The sequence below is a fragment of the Triticum dicoccoides genome, chromosome 2A, assembly GCF_002162155.2.
Source record: "Triticum dicoccoides isolate Atlit2015 ecotype Zavitan chromosome 2A, WEW_v2.0, whole genome shotgun sequence".
Taxonomy (NCBI): domain Eukaryota; kingdom Viridiplantae; phylum Streptophyta; class Magnoliopsida; order Poales; family Poaceae; genus Triticum; species Triticum dicoccoides.
The window spans coordinates 98,898,125-98,921,781 of NC_041382.1; positions in this window are offsets into that span (position 1 = coordinate 98,898,125).

Consider the following 23,657-nt stretch of genomic DNA (forward strand, 5'->3'; position numbering starts at 1 on the left):
GAGGTAAAGATTTATATATAGGAAGTCCTGTTTCGGCCATCGGGACAAGTTTCGGGGTCATCGGTATTGTACCGGGACCACCGGAAGGGTCCCGGGGGCCCACCGGGTGGGGCCACCTGCCCCGGGGGGGCCACATGGGCTGTAGGGGGTGCGCCTTGGCCTACATGGGCCAAGGGCACCAGCCCCTAGAGGCCCATGCGCCAAGATATAGGAAAAAGGGGAGAGTCCTAAAGGGGGAAGGCACCTCCGAGGTGCCTTGGGGAGGATGGACTCCTCCCCCCCTCTTAGCCGCACCCCTTCCTTGGAGGAAGGGGCAAGGCTGCGCCTCCCCCCTCTCCCCTGCCCCTATATATAGTGGAGGGGAGGGAGGGCATCCATACCTGAGCCCTTGGCGCCCCCCCCCTCCCGTGACACCTCCTCCTCTCCCGTAGGTGCTTGGCGAAGCCCTGCAGGATTGCCACGCTCCTCCATCACCACCACGCCGTTGTGCTGTTGCTGGATGGAGTCTTCCTCAACCTCTCCCTCTCTCCTTGCTGGATCAAGGCGTGGGAGACATCGTCGAGCTGTACGTGTGTTGAACGCGGAGGTGCCGTCCGTTCGGCACTAGGATCATCGGTGATCTGAATCACGACGAGTACGACTCCATCAACCCCGTTCACTTGAACGCTTCCGCTTAGCGATCTACAAGGGTATGTAGATGCACTCTCCTTCCCCTCGTTGCTAGTCTCTCCATAGATAGATCTTGGTCACACGTAGGAAAATTTTGAATTTCTGCTACGTTCCCCAACACTTCTTCAGGGCCGCGACCTCGGTCGCGGCTCCTGCACATATTACGACATCGCGGTCAATATACAGCGCATATCCTTTCCGAACACAAAGCAAGTCGTCATTCACCTTGCTTCTCCTGGAGCCGAACCTTAACCTCGCCGAGCTCTTTCTCGGTTCGCTCCAACCTCTGCCTCAGTTCAGATACTTCGGCAGCATGCGAGGTCGCGGCCAACAGCGACACCTGCTTATTCATACATATTACGTTAGTCTCCTATAACAAAAGATTGATCCTCTATCCGGTTCTTCTTTCCGAACACTGGACAGTGTCTCAGGGGCTCCTGTCTACACGGGTTTTTTTCTCTTTCTTACCTCGAAACCTCTCAATAGGCTGCTGCAGGCTTCATTCAGTCCACTCTTGGCGAACTAAATCTTCTCGATCACCGCACCCATAAGGACATGGTGCTCGTCCACGACGGAGGCGCCTCGAAGCGCCCCCATCAGGTTATCCGGCGCCCCTGGATGGACAGGGGCCACCAGTGGAAGCGACTCACCCCCGTCCTTCAAAGGGGACTGCTCACCTGACTCCGGAGCCATATGGGTCTCCGGAATCGTATTCGGCTGAGGGCCGAACTGGATGCGGCCCTCTTCGCCAATCTCCATGGGGATCGGTCCCCCATGTGTCCGACAGTGGAGGTCTCGCCTTGTGGCGCCTCCCGGACAGCGTCCTGGGCTCCTCCACGGTTCAGAGCGGTCCACCGGAATAACACTTCGGTGTCATCCCTGGCCCCGGGGGAATAAGCAGGCGGTGGCGACATGCTCGCCATCACCGATGGAGCCAACGAACCTCCGGATGAGGATCGCCGGATAAGGTCGCGGGCCGGACTGCAATAGCACAATTAACTATGTCAAGATAATGAAGAGAAAGGGCCGGATGCGCGCATGAGCGAGCCGTGTCACTTACGATGCGTCCTGGGGCTTAATGCGGGGGCATCTTTCCGGACTGCTATCAACGTCCCATGCGATGTTGACCGCTGGGACACTCTTCCCCTTCTTGGGCGTTTCCGCCTCCGGATGCGCCGAAGACGCCTTCTTCTTCTTCTTCCTTTCCTCAGGGGGAGGGTTGTTTTCCTCCTCCTCCTCCTCGTCCTCCTCTTCCTCACCATTGTCCTCAGGGACAGAGGAATGAGCTTCACCGTTTTCGGACATCATGTCCGAAGTGCCCTTGCGACGGGGGCCACTCTTGGCCCCCTTGGCCTTCTTCTTGGCCTTCTTCTCCGACGCCTTATAAGGCACCGACACCAACATCTTCGCTAGACGCGGGATGACCGGTTCTTCAAGCAGCGGAGCCGGACACTGGATCTGCTTCGCCCTCTCCATCCAGTCTAGGAAATGCAATGATAAGCTCAGACATCATCCTCGAAACGATTAAGTTGGGGATACATCGAAAAATAGCATACCTCGCTGGCGAGGTGTTTACAATCGTGACCACGGTCTGAATCCGTGGCCGGTGGTTTCTCGTTGCCCTTAAAGAGAAACTTCCATGCGCCTTCGTGAGTAGTCTCGAAGAGCCTCACCAGGGTCTGATGCTTCTTCGGGTTGAACTCCCACAGAGGACGGCTTCGGCGCTGGCACGGAAGGATCCGGCGAACCAGCATCACCTGGATCACATCAACGAGCTTGACTTTCTTGGTTACCATACTTTGAACGCGTGTTTGCAGCACTATCACCTCGTCAGGGGAACCCTAGTCCAGACTCTTCTTGACCCAGGAGGTGAGTCACACGGGAGCGCCAGAGCAGAATTCGGCAGCTGCTGTAGAACCACTGCTTCTGCCACTCCTTCACTGTGTCCACAAAAGTACCTTTGGGCCAGGGGACGTTGGACAACTTGCTCACCATAGCTCCTCCGCACTCCGCGTGCTGGCCATCCACCACTTTCGGCTTCATGTTAAATACTTTGAGCCACAACCTGAAGTGGGGTTGGATGTGGAGGAAGGCCTCACACACGACGATAAACACCGAGATATTGAGGAAGGAATTCGGGGACAGATCATGGAAATCTATCCTGTAATAATAAATCAGCCCGCGGACGAAAGGGTGGAGTGGAAACCCTAGCCCGCGGAAGAAATGGGGGAGGAACACTACCCTCTCAGTGGGCTCCGGCATGGGGACGATTTGTCCCTTCGTCAGCAGGCGGTGAGTGATCTCCTTCACCAAGTATCCAACCGCCCAAAACTCCGTAATGTTCTCCTCCTTGGCGGAGGAGACCATCCACTTGCCTTGACCTCGGGATCCGGACATGGTTGCTTGAGTGGAAAGGATATGAGAACTTGGGTGTTGGAGCTCGAGATTGGAAAGGCGGAGACAGAGAGAGGGCGTGAGAGAGGAAGAAGGAATCCTTATCTCCTTATAAAGGCAACGAATATTAAACGCCTCCTCACTCGCCTTAAGATTCGCCTATTCCCAAGGGTTGTATAAAAGGCACGGTTCAGTTACCCATGCCCGCATTGATGAGAATCCCGCGATAAGGGGACACGATATCTGCTTTGACAAGATGTGCCAATGGCAACCGCGTCTCGGGACGTGGGGCATCAAAACATGAAAGCAGTTTGGAATTATGGCCGGTCAGACGTAATATCGTGCTACGAAAAAGTTGTGAGCAGATGGAACTCGTGTAAAAATATATTCTCTCTGCGGTTATGTATGGTGTGTGTGTGACAGGTCCAGATACTATCATCGCATCCGAAGACTATCTTGAAGTTTGGATAGAAGGGAACCTGCCTTGCAATGCCGAAGACGATCTGCACGCCAGACTCCTCGTCATTGAAGCCAGGTTCAGGGGCTACTAAGGGAGTCCTGGACTAAGGGCTTCTCGGGCGTCCGACCTGTTATCCATGGGCCGGACTGATGGGCTGTGAAGACATGAAGGCCGAAGACTGTATCTGTGTCTGTATTGGACTCTCCTTGGCGTGGAAGGCAAGCTTGGCGACCGACTATGAAGATTCCTTCTTATGTAACCGACTCTATGTAAACCCTAGATCCCCCCGGTGTCTATATAAACCGGAGGGGTTAGTCCGGAAAGGACAGACATTCATTACCATAGTCATACAGGTTAGACTTCTAGGGTTTAGCCATTACAATCTCGTGGTAGATCAACTCTTGGAACACACATATTCATCAAGATCAATCAAGCAGGACGTAGGGGTTACCTCCATAGAGAGGGCCCGAACCTGGGTAAACATCGTGTCCCCTGTCTCCTGTTACCATCGATCCTAGACGCACAGTTCTGGACCCCCTGCCCGATATCCGCTGGTTTTGACACCGACAACTCCTTCTCCACTAATAATGTGTCCCAGGTAACTAATTTTTGTCTAAGGAAAAGCACATTTTGAGAGTTTAACATGCCACTTGTGTTTTTCCAGCAGAGACAACACTTGAGCCAGGTGTTCCGGATGCTGAGCATAAGCTTTACTGAATATGAGGATATCATCAAACAAAACCACTGCACAAACTCTCAATACAGGTGATAATGTGTCACACATTGCAAAGTTGAAAGTATTCGGTTCACCAGTCAGGCCCATTTAAACCACTAAGAACTCATAATGACCAGTGTGTGTTTGGAAAGCAGTTTTATACTCTTCTCCAGGAGCCAATCTTATCTGATGATATCCAGCCCTCAGATCCAGTTTAGAAAACCAAAAATATCATGTCAACTCATCCAGTAGTTCATCAATGATTGGAATAGGGAATTTACTCTTAACTGTCAAAGCATTGAGATGTCTGTAATCAATGACAGGTCTTCATGTCTTGTCCTTCTTTTGTACCAAAATCATAGGAGAAGAAAATGGACTATTACTGTGCCAAATGATGCCAGAGGCTATGAATTTCCAACCAATCAATCCAGACCCAGTATCCCATCATAAAAACCAAGTGGAAAAAACTTAAAATCATTGACAAATTCATGTCCAACACAAACCCATTGCCCCTTTTTTAACTGTTGACTACAAGGCACACGAGACTGAAGGAAATATGCCCCAGAGGAAATAATAAAGTTGTTATTTATATTTCCTTATATCATGATAAATGTTTATTATTCATGCTAGAATTGTATTAACCGGAAACTTAGTGCATGTGTGAATACATAGACAACTCAGAGTGTCCCCATGGCGCGCCCCCTCCTAGGGCCGACCTCCTCTCCCCCCCCCCTTTATATACGTGGGGAGGGGGCACCCCAAAGACACACAAGTTGATCTTTTAGCCATGTGTGGTGCCCCCCCACCATAGTTACACACCTCGGTCATATTGTTGTAGTGCTTAGGCAAAGCCCTGTGTCGGTAACTACATCATCACCGTCACCACGCCGTCGTGCTGACGAAACTCTCCCTTGGCCTCAACTGGATCAAGAGTTCAAGGGACGTCATCGAGCTGAACGTGTGCTGATCACAGAGGTGCCGTGCGTTCGGTACTTGGATCGGTTGGATCGCAAAGACGTTTGACTACATCAACCGCGTTACTAAACGCTTCCGCTTTCGGTCTACGAGGGTACGTAGACACACTCCCCCATCTCGTTGCTATGCATCTCCTAGATAGATATTGTGTGATCATAGGTAAATTTTTTGAAATACTGCATTCCCCAAAAGAGACCCATTAGCCACCTTGACCATGGATACATGCATGGAAACAACTCCTTGCATTTTACTGGCCACAACACAATCAACAAACGAATGCGTACTGCCAGAATCCACTAAGAAAACCATCGGCTGGCCCTGTAACTGCACCTTCAGTTTCATAGTGGTTATTGCAGGTGCAGAGATCTCTCCCAAAGCAACAGCAGAGAGGAAAATTGCATTTGCCTCACCCAGATTTTCTTCTTTTGTATCACTAACATTAGATGGCATATTCTGAACATAGTCGAGCATTTCCTGCACAACATGCAACTGCACTTCCTGTTTGCAGTGATGATCTCGAGACCATCATTCACCACATATAAAACAGAGCCCCTTGGACTCCTAGTAAGCTCTGAGTGAAGCCCAACGATCATCCGCAACTGTTGTTGCTCGACTGGTATCAGATAGCTTCTTCTCATCAGTGACTCGGGTTACAGCTGGACGAGTTACTGGTGGAGCTGTTGAACGCTTACTATTGGTTGACCCGCTTCCTGTGAACAAGGACTGGTCACCCAGTTCTTCAGACAAAAGCGCAAGCGCATAAGAAGAATCCAGATCGACGGGTTGTTGAATTCCAATCAATAGACGAACTGACGATACTAGTCCCTCCATGAAACGAGTGACATAGTGGATGACACTCGGGTTAGACTCATATGCAGCCAATTGATCATACAATTCCGAGAAACATTCAACATAATCTTCCACCATGCTCGTCTGCCTAATGTGAAACATCTGACGGACCAAGTTCTGATGCTTATTGCAGCCAAAACGGGTGAGGGAGTCCTGGATTAGGGGGTGTCCGGATAGCCGGACTATACCTTCGGCTGGACTCCTGGACTATGAAGATACAAGATTGAAGACTTCGTCCCGTGTCCGGAAGGGACTTTCCTTGGCGTGGAAGGCAAGCTTGGCGATACGGATATGTAGATCTCCTACCATTGTAACCGACTCTGTGTAACCCTAGCCCTCTCCGATGTCTATATAAACCGGAGGGTTTTAGTCCGTAGGACATACAACAATCATACCATAGTCTAGCTTCTAGGGTTTAGCCTCCTTGATCTCGTGGTAGATCTACTCTTGTACTACCCATATCATCAATATTAATCAAGCAGGATGTAGGGTTTTACCTCCATCAAGAGGGCTCGAACCTGGGTAAAACATCGTGTCCCCTGCCTCCTGTTACCATCCGCCTAGACGCACAGTTCGGGACCCCCTACCCAAGATCCGCCGGTTTTGACACCGACATTGGTGCTTTCATTGAGAGTTCCTCTGTGTCGTCACTTTTAGGCCCGATGGCTTCTCCGATCATCAACAGCGATGCAATCCAGGGTGGGACTTTTCTCCCCGGACAGATCTTTGTATTTGGCGGCTTTGCACTGCGGGCCAATTTGCTTAGCCATCTAGAGCAGATCAAGAGCTACGCCCCTGGCCATTAGGTCAGATTTGGAAGTTTGAACTACACGACCGACCTCCGCGGAGACTTGATCTTCGACGGATTCGAGCCGCAGTCGAGCGCGCCGCACTATCATGATGGGCATGATCTAGCTCTGCCGCCGAACAGTGCCCTGGAGGCCGCACCCGCATCAGCTCCGACCCTTAATTTGGAGCCAACTGCGCCAATCGAGGATGGATGGTTGGACACCGCCTCGGGGGCTGCAATCTCTATGGTGATCGAGCCGAACACCAGCCCTATTCTCTGCGAAGCCCGTGACTCCAAGGACCCGGACTCCTCTCCAGACTCCGACCCCTCCGCGCCCCTACCGAACGAATCCGATTGGGCGCCAATCATGGAGTTCACTGCCGCAAACATCTTTCAGCACTCGCCCTTTGGCGACATTCTGAATTCACTCAGGTCTCTCTCTTTGTCAGGAGAGTCCTGGCCGGACTATGACCGGCAGGATTGGGATGCGGACGACGAAGAAATTCGATGCCCACCCACCACCCACATCGTAGCCACTGTCGATAATTTAAACGACGTGCTCGACTTCGACTCCGAAGACATCGACGGTATGGACGATGATGTTGGAGATGAACATGAACCAATGCCTATAAGGCACTGGACAGCCACCTCATGATGTATACATGGTGGACACACCCAAAGGAAGCGACGACGAGGAACACAGGGATGCAACGAGGGATCGTTCACTCGAAAAGCAATCAAAGCGGCAACGTAAGCGCCGCTCCAAGCCCCGCCTCGATAGAGACAGCAGCCATATAGACCCAGCCATAGAGCAGGACGAACCGGCAGACGATGAACATGCCTTCGAGCAACCGTCCGAACAGGGCAACTTGGATAAACAAACCGAACACCCCGTCCCCGGCGAAAACAATAGTCCGGACGACCTTATGCCGGATAGGCTCATGGAGCAGAAGAACCTCCACAAAAGGCTTGTCGCCACTGCGCGTAGCCTGAAAAAGCAGAAACGGAAGGTCAAAACTGCGGAAGATGCACTCAGAATCAGATGGAGCAAAGTACGCAACACCACAGACAAATATGGCGGCAGTCACCGCACAAAAAGCTATCCAAAGCGAAAGCTACTGCCTGAATTTGGCGAGGAGGCCTTAGAGCCCCCGCAGTCAAAAAATAGGAAGGCCACCCGGTCGGATAGACGACCGCATGGCCAGCATGGAGCGGCAAGCGGCGCCGCACACAAGCCGGCACGCGATCCACCAAAGGATCCGCATCAAAAAGATGGCCCAGCCAGATCTATCTACGGGCCAAGAAAGCAAGCTCTAGTAAGCAATGCAACACAACAAATATCCGAACATCACGGCACACCCAAATACAGGGGTGCTGCACACCCCCTATGTTTCACCGATGAGGTGCTGGACCATGAATTTCCAGCGGGATTCAAGCCCATAAACATAGAGGCGTACGACGGAACAACAGACCCTGGGGTCTGGATCGAGGATTATATCCTCCACATACACATGGCCAGAGGAGATGACCTCCACGCCATAAAATACTTACCCCTCAAGCTTAAAGGGCCAGCCCGGCATTGGCTCAAAAGCCTTCCCGAAAACACCATTGGAAGTTGGGAAGAGCTTGAGGATGCTTTCCGGGCAAATTTTCAAGGGACCTATGTCCGCCCTTCGGATGCAGACGATCTCAGTCACATAACTCAACAGCCCGGAGAGTCAGCCCGGAAATTCTGGAACAAATTTCTTACTAAAAAGTATCAGATAGTCGACTGTCCGGACGTCGAAGCCCTAACAGCTTTTAGGCATAACGTTCGAGACGAATGGCTCGCCAGACACCTCGGCCAAGAAAAGCCAAGAACAATGGCCGCATTAACAAGCCTCATGACCCGCTTTTGCACAGGAGAGAACACCTGGTTGGCAAGATGTAGCACTAGCGACCCAAGTACATCCGAAGTTAGGGATGGAAACAGAAAACCCCGACGCAGCAAGGACCAGCGCCGGAATAAGGGAAATAGCCCAAAGAGCATGGCGGTCAACACCGGATTCAAAAGCTCGCGGCAGAATTAGAGAAAGCCGCCCCTCAAGGATAACAGGGACGAGCTATCCAACTTAAACAAAATCTTGGACAAGATATGTCAAATACACAGTACTCCCGGGAAGCCTGCGAACCATACCCACAGAGATTGTTGGGTTTTCAAGCAATCCGGCAAACTCAACGCCAAACACAAGGGGCTCGACACACCAAGTGAGGACGATGATGAACCCCACAAGCAGAGCATCAGGAAACAAAAGGATTTCCCACAAGAAGTCAAAATAGTAAACTTACTTCATGTGACGAACGGAATGGCGCCAACAGAGATACGCGCCATACGGCCTATCCCAAAGGAGTCTCGCCAATGGTTGTTAAAACCAATCACCTTCGACCATCAAGATTACTCTAGAAGTATCCGGAACGCAGACTGGACTGCCTTGGTATTAGATCCAATAATCAGCGGACTCCACTTTACAAATGTCCCGATGGACGGCGGCAGTGGTCTAAACCTGTTATACCAGGACACAATCCGCAACATGAGGATAGACCCAACAATAATTCGCCATAGAAAAACCTCCTTTCAAGGGGTAACGCTAGGCCCGGATGCCCGTTGCATGGGTTCTCTCCGGCTAGAAGTTATGTTCGGCTCCCCCCGATAACTTCCGTCGCGAACAGCTAACTTTCCACATCGCCCCATTCTCAAGTAGCTATCAAGCACTGCTGGAACGCGAAGCTTTCGCCCGCTTTAACGCAATACCGCATTATGCATCTCTTACGCTTAAGATGCCCGGTCCACGAGGCATCATCTCATTAAAGGGAAAACATTGAATGTTCCTCCCACGTGGAAGACAGTGCGGCTGCCTTGACAGCCCCACAGTAAAGCGGCTTCACCAGCCAAAGCACCTAAACAGGTCGTCAAGACCACGGACACGGCTAGACGAGTCCGGCATAAACATTCAATTGATAAAGGCTTAATAGCCGTATACCCCTGTACTAGGGGCTCTGTGCATATAAAACAAGAGACAATAAAGCTCAATTTTACCCATTTCGATTTATACTTCGTTTATTTAGTATAAATCATGTTCGGCACGATCTTTCCTAAACTAAGTTCCTCTCTTTTACAGATGAACACCGTGCTACGCCCGTCCAGGCTACGGCACAACGGAGACACGGGCGTAGACGTGCAGCAGGGACCCGTTCCAAGGATTCTTTTCAGATTAAGACCCTGCGTAAACCTTTTTTACTGTCTCTTGTTGATACACATCCCCTAGTTTCTTGGTATAACCAAGGAGGAGGCTGGCATTTTGGCATGTGGCCACGTCAGAGTTTTGCGCGTACCTGGACACTAGGGGCTTATTACTAAGGGCGTTATCCCGCCCGCCCTCATAAAGACCGAATACCTTAGGGAGTGTTCGGCGTCGCGAGTTTTGCCTTATATGCATCAGCTCCGAATCATGTCTTTGGTCAAATGTTGGGTTTGCCCGGCTCCTGTGTTTTGCTACCTTACGTTCCGCTCTATCGGCTAAGGCGGCACCAGGAGAACTACTGCGATTGTGCCCCGGTTCGGCCAGGCGAGCACCTCAGTAGAGAAAGCCGAAAACTGACTGTCATGATATAGCTTGAGACTGGTCAACCACTCGATGACTTACCGGAATCTTTAGGATTCCTCCGCATTAACTAAGGGCCGCTTCCCGGCCAGGCACATACGCGCCCCGAGTTCGGGCGAGCGCAGGTGCCACCAGGGGCTATATAAGTAGCCTCACTGTCAAACTCCTATGGCTAAGTGAAAGTGATAAAGCATCATAGTCCGATTGCCTAGTTCGCTGCGCTATCACCTCCTTTGTAGGACCAAGATGTTGGATCAAGTGTGAAAATGCGCCTTCTGCGAACACCCCCGCATTATGTGCGAGGGGGCTGAAGCCGACGACTGCCATCTTTCAGATTGTATATACATATATGTTAAACGACCGCACAGGAGGTGTTATAATACTTGCAGGCACAAGTATAAAAAGCTTCTACAATTTATCAAAATATTGTTTTACAATAATATATGCTATTCGAATATAGTATCCATCGAGCACCGCGTCTCTATTAAACAAGCGCCTTGCAGAACTTCCTGAAAATAGTGCTCGGCAGGTACTCGGCTTCCATCCGAGTCTGGGGATGCAACAGCGGTGGCCTCCATTTCTGCCCAGTATGTCTTGACACGGGCAAGAGCCATCAGCGCACCCTCTATGCACGCTGACCTCTTCATCGCATTGATATGCGGTGCCACACCAAGGAACTGTTGCACCAAGTTGAAATAACTTTTTCGCTCTGGCCTCTCTGGCCACAGATGACTCATGACATATTTCATGGCGAGTCCAGACAACCTATTGAGCTCAGCCCATTCGGCCAAACGATCGACTAATGATAGTGGACGCTCCGTATTGTGGAACTGCGACCAAAAGAGCTTTTCCACTTCGCGATCTTCTTGATCTCGGAAGTGTTCGGCCGCATCCGCGGCACTCGCTGCCAAATCCAGATAGGTGTCCGCCGTACTCCACATCTGGTCTAACGGAGCATGTTTAGGATCACAGAACTTCCTCCACAGCATAAAGGGCTTTCTAGCCGCGATCTCTCCAGCCTGACGCAGCTCCTCCCTCATAGCTCTCATCGCAGAGCGAGCATCCTTGGCATCGGCAACGGCCTTCTCCAGGTCCGTCTGTTCCACCTGATCTTCTTTTTCAAGAAGCTTGCAACGGTCAGCAGCGTTCTTCAGCTTCACGGCCATCTCAGCCATTTCCTTCTTGCTTCGGCAGTGAGCAGCCTGTTCGGCTTTCAGCTCTTCAATTGCCTTTCCGGCAGCCGCATCACTTTTCCTGGCTCGCTCCTTGGCTCGGGCAAGTTCCGCCCGAAGATTCTCGATGGCAGCAGCACCATCTGCATCAAGCGCACACATTGTAAGATACTGGCATAAAGCTCCTCTTACCAGGTGCCGCCAAAGGAATTACATACCTTGTGCCTCGTTAAGCCGCTTGTTGACAAGCGTGATGTCGGCATCTGCCACGTCAAGTTGCCGCTATACCTCAGCAAATTCATCAGTCCGGCTGGCTACCCAACACTTCGCCACCTACGTATGAAGGCGGCATATTAGACCTAGGATTATGATCCTCTGCGCGACGTCACTTTTGACAACGCACAGAGTCTCAGGGGCTACTATCTACACAAGGTGCATCTTATTTATGCGCAACTGTCCAAAAAGGGTACATTGTTTCGCGTACCTCAAAACCTGTCAGTAAACTCCTGACGGCCTCGTGCAATCCGCTCTTCGCGGATGAAATCCTCTCAATCACCGTACCCGTCAATGCACGGTGCTCCTCTGAGATAGATTCTCGCCCTAGCAGATCCTTCAGCTCCTCCGACCGTGCACCAGACGGTGCCGGACTCGTCCGATGGCCCTTTTAGAAGGCCGAACGCGGAGGGCTTTGGGGGGCCATATGACTACCTTCCGACCCTGCCGGATTCGGAGAAACCCTCTGCGACGATACCTCAGGATCACCGCCTCACAAGGCGGTACGGTAGGGGGAGGCGTTCCGCTCTCCGTCATCTCCGGAAGAAGATCCCCCGAAGACAAGCTCTGCTGAGAAGGGCTAAGGTTCGAGCTACAAGGTAAATTTTCGATTACTCTTCTCAGATATAACGCAAGGATTTCTCTCATTTATTAAAAAGAAAAACTCCTCTCTACTTACGGCTCGATGGAGGGCTGATCCCCTTGAGGGCATAATTCGGCCGAAGTATCTCCCGGCGCAGGACCCTTTGACGAAGATTTCCTCCCCCGCTTTGAGGCCATGGTCTCCGGGTCATCAGAGGCGGTCCTCTTCTTCCCCTGAGGAGAGGAATTTTCGATTCCTCCCTTCCGGACAACCTTCTTCGAGGAGGCTGTAGCTTCCTTGTCCCCTCCCTCGCTTTCCTCCGAAGGCACAACCTCCAACATCCTGACTAGCACGGGATCCGATGTGGTCTCGGGGAGGGGGGCCGGATACCTGATTAGCTTTGCTTTCGCTATCCACTCCTGTTTAAAGGACAACTCTTTTAGGGGCAATTTTATGATAAATATATGGATAGCGAGTCCGGGCACAAGGCTACTTACTTGAGTATCCGGACGATTGCAGCTCAGACCCGCGTCCTCCGTAGAATCCGGACACACTACTCGTGGTCCGAAGAACAATTTGTACATCTCCACGGGCGTCATGCCAAGAAAATGTTGGAGAACTTGTGGTCCCTCCGGGTTGAACTCCCACAGGCGGAGGGGGCGACGTTTGCAGGGCAGAACTCGGCGAATTAACACAACCTACGTCACCACGACCAGACTGATGTCTCTTTCTAGGAGATCTCGGATGCGGCCCTGCAACAGGGGCACGTCCTTTGCCGACCCCCAATCCAGCCCCTTATTGACCCATGATGCCAGTCGTGGCGGGGGACCCGAGCGGAAAGCAGGCAGCGCCACCCACTTGGTGCTCCTGGGAGCTGTGATGTAAAACCACTCTCGTTGCCATAAGCTGGACTCCTCTTGAAAAGAGCCCTTGGGCCATGGAGCACCAGCATTCTTGCTTATAAAAGCACCTCCGCACTCCGCGTGTCGTCCCTCGATCATCTTTGGCTCTACTTTGAAGGTCTTGAGCCATAGTCCGAAGTAAGGAGTAATACGGAGGAAGGCTTCACACATGACGATGAATGAGGAAATATGGAGCATGGACTCCGGAGCTAAGTCGTGAAATTCCAGCCCATAATAAAACATGAGACCCCTCACGAAGGGATCTGTCGGGAGGCCTAGCCCCCGAAGGAAGTGAGACATGAACACCACACTCTCACCAGGCTTGGGAGTGGGAATGACCTGTCCTTGGGCAGGCAGCCTATGCGAGATTTCGCCGGTCAAGAACCTGGCCTCTCTCAACTTCAGCACGTCCTCCTCCGTGACGGAGGAGGGCATCCATCGGCCTCGAAGGTCGGAACTGGACATTGTCGAAGGTCCGAAGCGCCTGAAGTCTGGAGCCTTGGGTGTTGGAACTCGAGGCGAAGGGCGAACTCGTTTGAGATTGAAAGAAAGGAGTAGGGCCTTGGTCTCTTTATAAGAGGTTGAATACCAAGGGCCCTCCCCATGATCGTTTGGGACTCGCCCTTGATCGAGAAAACATACCAACGGGTACGGTTGGGTTACCCACGCCCGTATTGATGAGAATCCCGGAATAAGGGGAAACGATCTCTGCTTTGACAAGACGTGCCAAGGAAACCGCCTCGCTAAACACGCTGAGGTGGGACAGTAAAACGATTCGAATAAAGACTTGGCTGTGGTGTGATGTCACGCTACAGAATACGTCAGCAGATTAGATTTGTGTAAATATTATTCTCTCTATGGCAATATGTGGAAACTTATTTTGCAGAGCCAGACACTACCTTTGTGTTCAAAATCTTCTATGAAGTACTTGGAGGAGGAACCTTCCTTGCAATGCCGAAGACAATCCGCGCGTCGGACTCGTCATCATTGAAGCTTGGTTCAGGGGCTACTAAGGGAGTCCAGGATTAGGGAGTGTCCAGATAGCCGGACTATACCTTCGGCCAGACTCCTGGACTATGAAGATACAAGATTGAAGACTTTGTCCCGTGTCCGGAAGGGACTTTCCTTGGCGTGGAAGGCAAGCTTGGCGATACGGATATGTAGATCTCCTACCATTGTAACCGACTCTATGTAACCCTAGCCCTCTCCGGTGTCTATATAAACCGGAGGGTTTTAGTCCGTAGGACAGACAACAATCATACCATAGGCTAGCTTCTAGGGTTTAGCCTCCTTGATCTCGTGGTAGATCTACTCTTGTACTACCCATATCATCAATATTAATCAAGCAGGACGTAGGGTTTTACCTCCATCAAGAGGGCCCGAACCTGGGTAAAACATCGTGTCCCCTGCCTCCTGTTACCATCCGCCTAGACGCACAGTTCGGGACCCCCTACCCGAGATCCGCCGGTTTTGACACCTACAACGGGACTGTAACAGCCCACAAAATTCAGACCAACTGACATGAGGTGCTCGCCGCTGGACCAATTCTAACCAACGAGCTGTTGTGCCCTCAAATTGTGAAGAAGCAAACAAAATCCATTGTTGCTGAGGTGTATTCCAAAACTTAGAGTAATCCTCACAACGAGACTGCCACAACTTCGGATTAGAACCATCAAGTTGCGGAAGCTCAATCCTAGGACCAAAATTCACCGCATCCGGAAGGAAGGCGCAAAAAATTTCAGCAGCAGGAATCAATTGACGTGACTCGGCTGTATCTATATGCATACCTCGAACTGGTGGTGGAACGTATCGAGGCCCTGAATTCCTCTGCTCCAGATCGGATTGAACTCTGTCCGATCCATTCAAACCATCGCTTGCTGGCACTGGCGGAGGGCCTTGACCAAGCTCCCTTGGCGAAACGGGGGTCAACGTCACCGGGGTAGATCCTCGCTCGGCACCAAGTTCGCCGTGTAGCTCGTCGAGGTCGATGCCGATGGTGAGCTTGACGTCCTCGATTCGACTGGACAGCTGGTCCATTTTGTTGTCCAGCTTGGCGAAGGTGTTGACCACCTCCTTGTTGCACTCTGTCGAGGCCTTGGCGAGGGCGGCGTCGAAATCCGTGCACAGGAACTCATAGATCGCGCGAGTCTCCGGCGAAGTTTTTTCTTGGCTTCTGCCCGTCGGCGTACGGTGAGGCGGGTGTGGCGGGGTGGGTTGGATGGCTCTAGGATTTCTACGACTTTGATACCAGATTGTGAGCGCTTAGGGTTTGTATTCGGCGATGACCATGAATTCGAGCTACAAGAGGGGATTACAGGATGAGGATCGGCTCACGCAGGAGCTCACACCACACACGCCATCTACTAGCCGTTTTCCTCTTCGCCGCCTTCTTCCACATCGAACCAGGGTATTAGTAGCAGAGTGCTCTAGGCCCACTCTAGCCCGGCTAGCCGAGCCGGGAGGCGAGGCTGCCTCTTGGGCCTGCTTGTATTCTTAACTGGTTCTTGGCCCATCTCGGGATCGCTGACAATTTTATAAACTCAAATCTTAATAGAAAGAACTAACTAATCGTACACATAAACCGCCCGGTGTTCCCCTCTCGCTAGGGTTTTACCTTCCTCTCGGCGGCGGCGACGATTGTTGTCGTCCCTGGTAGAGAACCACTCTCCCCTCCCTCCTCTCCCCGCTAGTCTCGCCAGCGCGCCAATGGTAGGGGCCGAGGGCCATAGGGACACTACCGCTCGCGGGAAAGACACCTCGAGCAAGAGGTCGATGGATGATACTGCGTCAGGATCGGGCGCGTCTGCTTCCGATCTAGAGGCAATGATGGAAGAACTTGGATTGAAGGAAGACGATCTTGAGGACGTCGTGATTGAGGATGAGGAACTTCCAACGGAGGCAACTCGCTGGATGGCCATCGCTAGGGTTTATACGGAGAAAACGTATATCTAGTACTGGTTCTACAGGAATATGAGGGCTGCCTGGGACTTCGAGAAGGAGGTAAAGATCAGGCCACTCGAGGAGAACCTATACACCATGCAGTTTGGGTGCCTCGGTGATTGGGAACGGGTAATGAAGGACGGACCATGGACATTCAAAGGGAAAGTCGTAGTGCTAGCACATTATGATGGTTTCACTAAGCCGTCATCGATAGAGCTCAATAAGATAGATATTTGGGTTCAGATCCATGACCTCCCCGATGGCTTCTTCTCCAAAATCAAGGCACTGGCCGCTACCGTAGGAGAATTCATCTTCGCCGAGCCAAAATCTCAGGATTTTGAAGGGAACTTTGTCAGGGTTCGAGTAAGAATTGATGTCATAAAACCCCTCAAGAACGCAGTCTCGCTTGTGATCAAGAAGAAGGATGTCCTCCAAAGAGTGATATTCAAAGTTAAATGCGAACGGCTCCCAAATTGGTGTGCTGTTTGTTGATATCTTGGGCATCTGTTTAAAGAGTGTGGCGATGGGGTTCATCCACCCAAAGCTTTAGTATTCAAGGACCTCAAAGCAACCTGGTTCGGAGGGCCGGGAAGTGGTCCAGGAGAAGGAAGAGGACAAGATGATGGCAACCTAGGGAGAGGTGGCCATGGCAGAGGCCGGGCAGGAAGAGGTCATGGTCGAGGCTCTAACCAGAAAAATCCTTTTGGAGAATACAATGAGGATGAGAGGGCCAACAACACTTCTGATGTGGATATGGGCGAGGCGGAAAACAACATGAAAAGAGGGGTTACGGCAAGTGACACTAAATTAGCTCTGGCATCGGTGGCTGCCGGTGGCGCTAGCAAACTTCTGCTGCTACTGTCGTGGATCTAAGACTGACAGTAGAATGGGGGGTAAGTATGAGGAGGCAAGATCCTAGCTATGAAGGAGTTGTACACGCGAGTTTTACGAGTTCAGGCCCTTCCCAGAGGAAGTAACAGCCTTACGTCTTGGTGCCCTGAGGCGGTCGACTGGATTATATGTGTGTGAATTACAGAAAGTGCGAACCCTTGTCCCAGAGGAGGGGGTGGCTTATATAGAGTGCGCCAGGACCCCAGCTCCCCTCCGTTACATAGGGTTCAATGCTCGTAAAGGAAAGGCGTTACTGGTAACGTCTATAGTAAAGTGTCATAAGTGCTCATAATGCTATGGTTTAAGTCCCAACCGTTGCAGAGTGGAGGGTTCCTCATCTTCTGATGGTCGAGTGTCTTCAAGGTGGTCGAGTGAGCACATCTCCACGGTCGAGTGGATGATGGTTTCTCTTCGACTGCTTCTGATTCTTTGTAAAGATGTCCTTGGGGAGGGTATGCTGGACAGGTCCATGACCCTACCCTAGGTACATAGCTTCATCATTAGCCCCGAATGGATCAGGGTTTGAGTGAGGAAGGGGTTGAGAACACTTTCGACCCACTCTTTGTGCTATGAATATGCCTTGTCCTGAAACAATGAGTTGAGGTGACAACGTCGACTCCTTTCTCAATCGCCTTGGACCATTCTTGGTTGTTTTCGAGTGAACTTTCATGGTAGAATTCTGAATGATGATGTAGAGGGTGTTTGTCTTCAGTCCGACAGGTTGGTCTGCTCTCTGCGGATCTCGCGGGATTCGAATTTTGGGAAGTGCGCCAGACGGGAGGAACCGAGGTTATTGGGACATTTTAGGCAAGTCTCCTCGATCCCCGTGCCACCTTTTTCGCCACGTACTGCGTGTGCGACTGTTGCGGGATTTGTTTAGATCGCTTGGGTCCACCACTCAGCCACTCGATGGAAGGCCTTATAAAAGGTCTCGGGCCAGGCCTCTGCTCCACGCGCTCCCATTCTCTCTTCTCTTTCTCCCGATCCCTCCGCCACTCTCGCTTTCGCCTCGTCGCCGAACCTCCGCTCGAGCTCGATCCGCCACCACGGGGAAGGATAAGACAGCGGTGCTGGAACACGCGAAGAAGGCGACCGCGAAGGCGAAGGGCAAGCGGACCAGCCGGGGCGGATCCTCGTTGAGGTCCGGCCTGCCGGCGGGCTGGATCCAGGGCGACTGGATCCGCTCGGCAATCACGCAGGACAACCTCGACGACCTGGTGGAGGGGGGATTGATCCCTCACAAGTCGGCTCGGCTCCCGAGGGACGAAACCGAGCCGCAACCTAGAGAGGGTGAGTGTGTCCTCCTTGCAACCCACATAGATCGCGGATTCTCACTGCCTCCCCACCCTTTCTTCCGGGTTTTTTTGAACTTCTTTGAGGCTCAGCTCCACCATTTCACTCTGAACACCATAGTCTATCTAGCCGCTTTCGTGTCCATGTGCGAAAACTTCTTGGGCTGTCGACCGCACTGGGGGCTTTTCAAACACATCTTCACTTGTCGTTCCCAGTCGGTCAAAAAGGCCAAGTCGAGTGACGAGAGGACGCGGGTGATCCAGATGTGCGGTGGTCTGGGGATCCAGATGAGGATCAAGAGTACTTTCCCAGCCATGATCCTTCCTGACTCGGTCCGGGGCTGTCAGTCGACTTGGTTTTACTGCAAGGATCAGCCAACCCCTGGCCAGTCGACTGGACTTCCTCCTTTTTCCTTGGCTCGAGTGGAGAAGCCTGCTCCCCTGAAGGTAGTTCCAGAAGAGAAGGCGCAGGTCAAGGAGCTGGTTGAACGGGTCGTCTAGCTGTCCGCGACGGAGTGATCGGGATGGATCTACTAGAGGTCTTTCTCGGTCGACGCATCCAACCTCTTCAGGTGCGAGATCATCCGATGTGGATGTACTCTGGGCTCGAGGATACCACTCGGATCCACCCGGAGGAGGTTAGCGAGGATATCTTGGAGAACTGGTTGAGGGGAATCACTGGCAACAAAGACAACCCTCGGGGATCCAGGAGGGTGATTCCATTCGACAACTCGCACCAGCCGGAGCAGGTATATTTCTGTTTTATCAAGTATTTTTCCGATTCACCACGTGATGTCCCGTTTGTGGTCGACTGAATGTCTTTTGATTGTTATCCTTTCAAGCCCTCATTGAAACGTACTCGATGCCCAACAGAGTGCAGGACCCAGGCGCTGAAGAAGAAGGGAGCGGGGGCGAGAGTGGCGAGGAGCATTCGGAAGCCGACGAGAGCGATGAATCGATGACGTCTACTACACAACATTCTTCTTGTAGATGTTGTTGGGCCTCCAAGTGCAGAGGTTTGTAGGACAGTAGCAAATTTCCCTCAAGTGGATGACCTAAGGTTTATCAATCCGTAGGAGGCGTAGGATGAAGATGGTCTCTATCAAGCAACCCTGCAACCAAATAACAAAGAGTCTCTTGTGTCCCCAACACACCCAATACAATGGTTAATTGTATAGGTGCACTAGTTCGGCGAAGAGATGGTGATACAAGTGGTATATGGATGGTAGATAAAGGTATTTGTAATCTGAAATTATAAAAACAGCAAGGTAACTAATGATAAAAGTGAGCGTAAATGGTATTGCAATGTGTGGAAATAAGGCCTAGGGTTCATACTTTCACTAGTGTAAGTTCCCTCAATAATGATAACATGATTGGATCACATAACTATCCCTCAACATGCAACAAAGAGTCACTCCAAAGTCACTAATAGTGGAGAACGAACGAAGAGATTATGGTAGGGTACGAAACCACCTCAAAGTTATTCTTTCCAATCAATTCGTTGGGCTATTCCTATAAGTGTCACAAACAGCCCTAGAGTTCGTACTAGAATAACACCTTAAGACACAAATCAACCAAAACCCTAATGTCACCTAGATACTCCAATGTCACCTCAAGTATCCGTGGGCATGATTATACGATATGCATCACACAATCTCAGATTCATCTATTCAACCAACACAAAGGACCTCAAAGAGTGCCCCAAAGTTTCTACCGGAGAATCACGACGAAAACGTGTGCCAACCCCTATGCATAGGTTCCCAAGGTCACGGAACCCGCAAGTTGATCACCAAAACATACATCAAGTGGATCATAGAATACCCCATTGTCACCACAGGTCTCCCATGCAAGACATACATCAAGTGTTCTCAAATCTTTAAAGACTCAATCCGGTAAGATTACTTCAAAGGGGAAACTCAATTCATTACAAGAGAGAAGAGGGGGAGGAGAAACATAGGATCCAACTATAATAGCAAAGCTCGCGATACATCAAGATCGTATCACCACAAGAACACAAGAGAGAGAGAGATCAAACACATAGTTACTGGTACATACCCTCAGCCCCGAGGGAGAACTACTCCCTCCTCGTCATGGAGAGCACCGGGATGATGAAGATGGCCACCGGTGAGGGATCCCCCCTCCGGCAGGGTGCCGGAACAGGGTCCCGGTTGGTTTTTGGTGGCTACAGAGGCTTGCAGCGGCGGAACTCCCGATCTAATCTTTGTTCTGGAAGTTTTAGGTTACGTAGGTATATATGGGTGCAGGAGGTACGTCGGGTGGACTGAAGGGGGGGCACGAGGCAGGGGGCGTGCCCCAGGGGGGTGGGCACGCCCCCTACCCTCGTGAGCTCCTCCTTCATCTTCTGACGTAGGGTCCAAGTCTATCCGGTTGGTTTCCTTCCAAAAATAACTTCTCCAGTTGATTTCGTTCCATTTCGACTCCGTTTGATATTCCTTTTCTTCGAAACACTGAAATAGGCAAAAAAACAGAAAATCTGGATTGGGCCTCCGGTTAATAGGTTAGTCCCGAAAGTAATATAAAAGTGGATAATAAAGCCCAATATTGCCCAAAACAGTAGATAATATAGCATGGAGCAATCAAAAATTATAGAACGTTGGAGACGTATCAAGCATCCCCAAGCTTAATTCCTGCTCGTCCTCGAGTAGGTAAATGATAAAAAAGATAATTTTTGATGTGCTAGTTGGCATAATTTCAATGTAATTCTTCTTAATTGTGATATGAATATTCAGATCCGAAAGATTCAAGACAAAAGTTCATATTGACATAAAAATAATAATACTTCAATCATACTAACTAAGCAATTATGTCTTCTCAAAATAACATGGCCAAAGAAAGTTCATCCCTACAAAATCATATAGTTTAGTCATGCTCCATTTTCGTCACACAAGAATGCTCTCATCATGCACAACCCCGATGACAAGCCAAGCAATTGTTTCATACTTTAGTAATCTCAAACTCATAAACTTTCACGCAATACATGAGCGCGAGCCATGGATATAGCACTATGGGTGGAATAGAATATAATGAGGGGGTTATGTGGAGAAGACAAAAAGGAGAAAGTCTCACATCAACGAGGCTAATCAATTTGCTATGGAGATGCCCATCGACTGATGTTAATGCGAGGAGTAGGGATTGCCATGCAATGGATGCAATAGAGCTATAAATGTATGAAAGCTCAACAAAAGAAACTAGTGGGCGTGCATCCAACTTGCTTGCTCACGAAGACCTATGGCACTTGAGGAGGCCCATTGTTGGAATATACAAGCCAAGTTCTATAATGAAAAATTCCCACTAGTATATGAAAGTGACAGAACAAGAGACTCTCTATCATAAAGACATGGTGTTACTTTTAAGCACAAGTGTGGAAAAAGGATAGTAGCATTGTCCATTTTTTATTTGGCCTTTATTTTTTTATTTGGCCTTGTTTATGGCCTTTCTCTTTTTTTGGGACAATGCTCTATTGAATGATGATCATCACACTTCTATTTATTTACAACTCAATGATTACAACTCGATACTAGAACAAAGTATGACTCTATATGGATGCCTCCGGCGGTGTACCGGGATATGCAATGAATCAAGAGTGAAAAGTACGAAAAAATTATGAATGGTGGCTTTGCCACAAATACTATGTCAACTACATGATCATGCTAAGCAATATGACAATGATGAATGTGTCATGATAAACTGGATGGTGGAAAGTTGCATGGCAATATATCTCAGAATGTCTATGGAAATGCCATAATAGGTAGGTATGGTGGCTGTTTTGAAGAAGATATAAGGAGGTTTATGTGTGAAAGAGCGTATCATATCATGGGGTTTGGATGCACCGGCGAAGTTTGCACCAACTCTCGATGTGAGAAATGGCAATGCACGGTACCGTAGAGGCTAGCAATGATGGAAGGGTGAGAGTGCGTATAATCCATGGACTCAACATTAGTCATAAAGAACTCACATACTTATTGCAAAAATCTACAAGTCATCAAAAACCTCGGCACTACGTGCATGCTCCTAGGGGGATAGATTGGTAGGAAAAGACCATCGCTCGTCCCCGACCGCCACTCATAAGGAAGACAATCAAATAACACCTCATGTTTCAAATTTGTTACACAATGTTTACCATACGTGCATGCTACGGGATTTGCAAACTTCAACACAAGCATTCTTAATTTCACAACTACTCAACTAGCACGACTTTGATATTATTACCTCCATATCTCAAAACAATCATCAAGTATCAAACTTCTCTTAGTATTCAATACACTCATAAGAAAGTTTTATTATTAATCTTGTATACCTAGCATATTAGGATTTTAAGCAAATTACCATGCTATTTAAGACTCTCAAAATAATATAAGTGAAGCATGAGAGTTCATCTATTTCTTCAAACTAAAACTACCACCATGCTCTAAAAGGTATAAGTGAAGCACTAGAGCAAATGACAAACTACTCCGAAAGATATAAGTGAAGATCAATGAGTAGTCGAATAATTATGCAACTATGTGAAGACTCTCTAACATTTAATAATTTTGGATCTTGGTATTCTATTCAAACATAAAGCAAAGCAAAATAAAATGACATCTAAGAATAGCAAACATCATGTGAAGAAGCAAAAACTTAGGATCAACCGATACTAACCGATAGTTGTTGAAGAAGAAAGGTGGGATGCCAACCGGGGCATCCCCAAGCTTAGACGCTTGAGACTTTTTGAAATATTATCTTGGGGTGCCTTTGGCATCCCCAAGCTTGAGCTTTTGTGTCTCCTTAATTCCTCTCATATCACGGTCTCCCTAAATCTCAAAAGCTTCATCCACACAAAACTCAACAAGGACTTGTGAGATAAGTTAGTATAAACCATTGCAAAAACCTTATCATACTCTACTGTAGCAAATCAATAAAATTATTACTCAACATTGCATACTAAATTCCTCTGCATATTTAATAGTCCTATCCTCAAATAGAATCATTAAAGAAGCAAACAATGCAAACAATGCAAACAATGCAAACATAACAGCAATCTGCCTAAACAGGATAGTCTGTAAAGAATGCTGCAACATCCATACTTCCCTAGCTCCAAAAATTATGAAAGA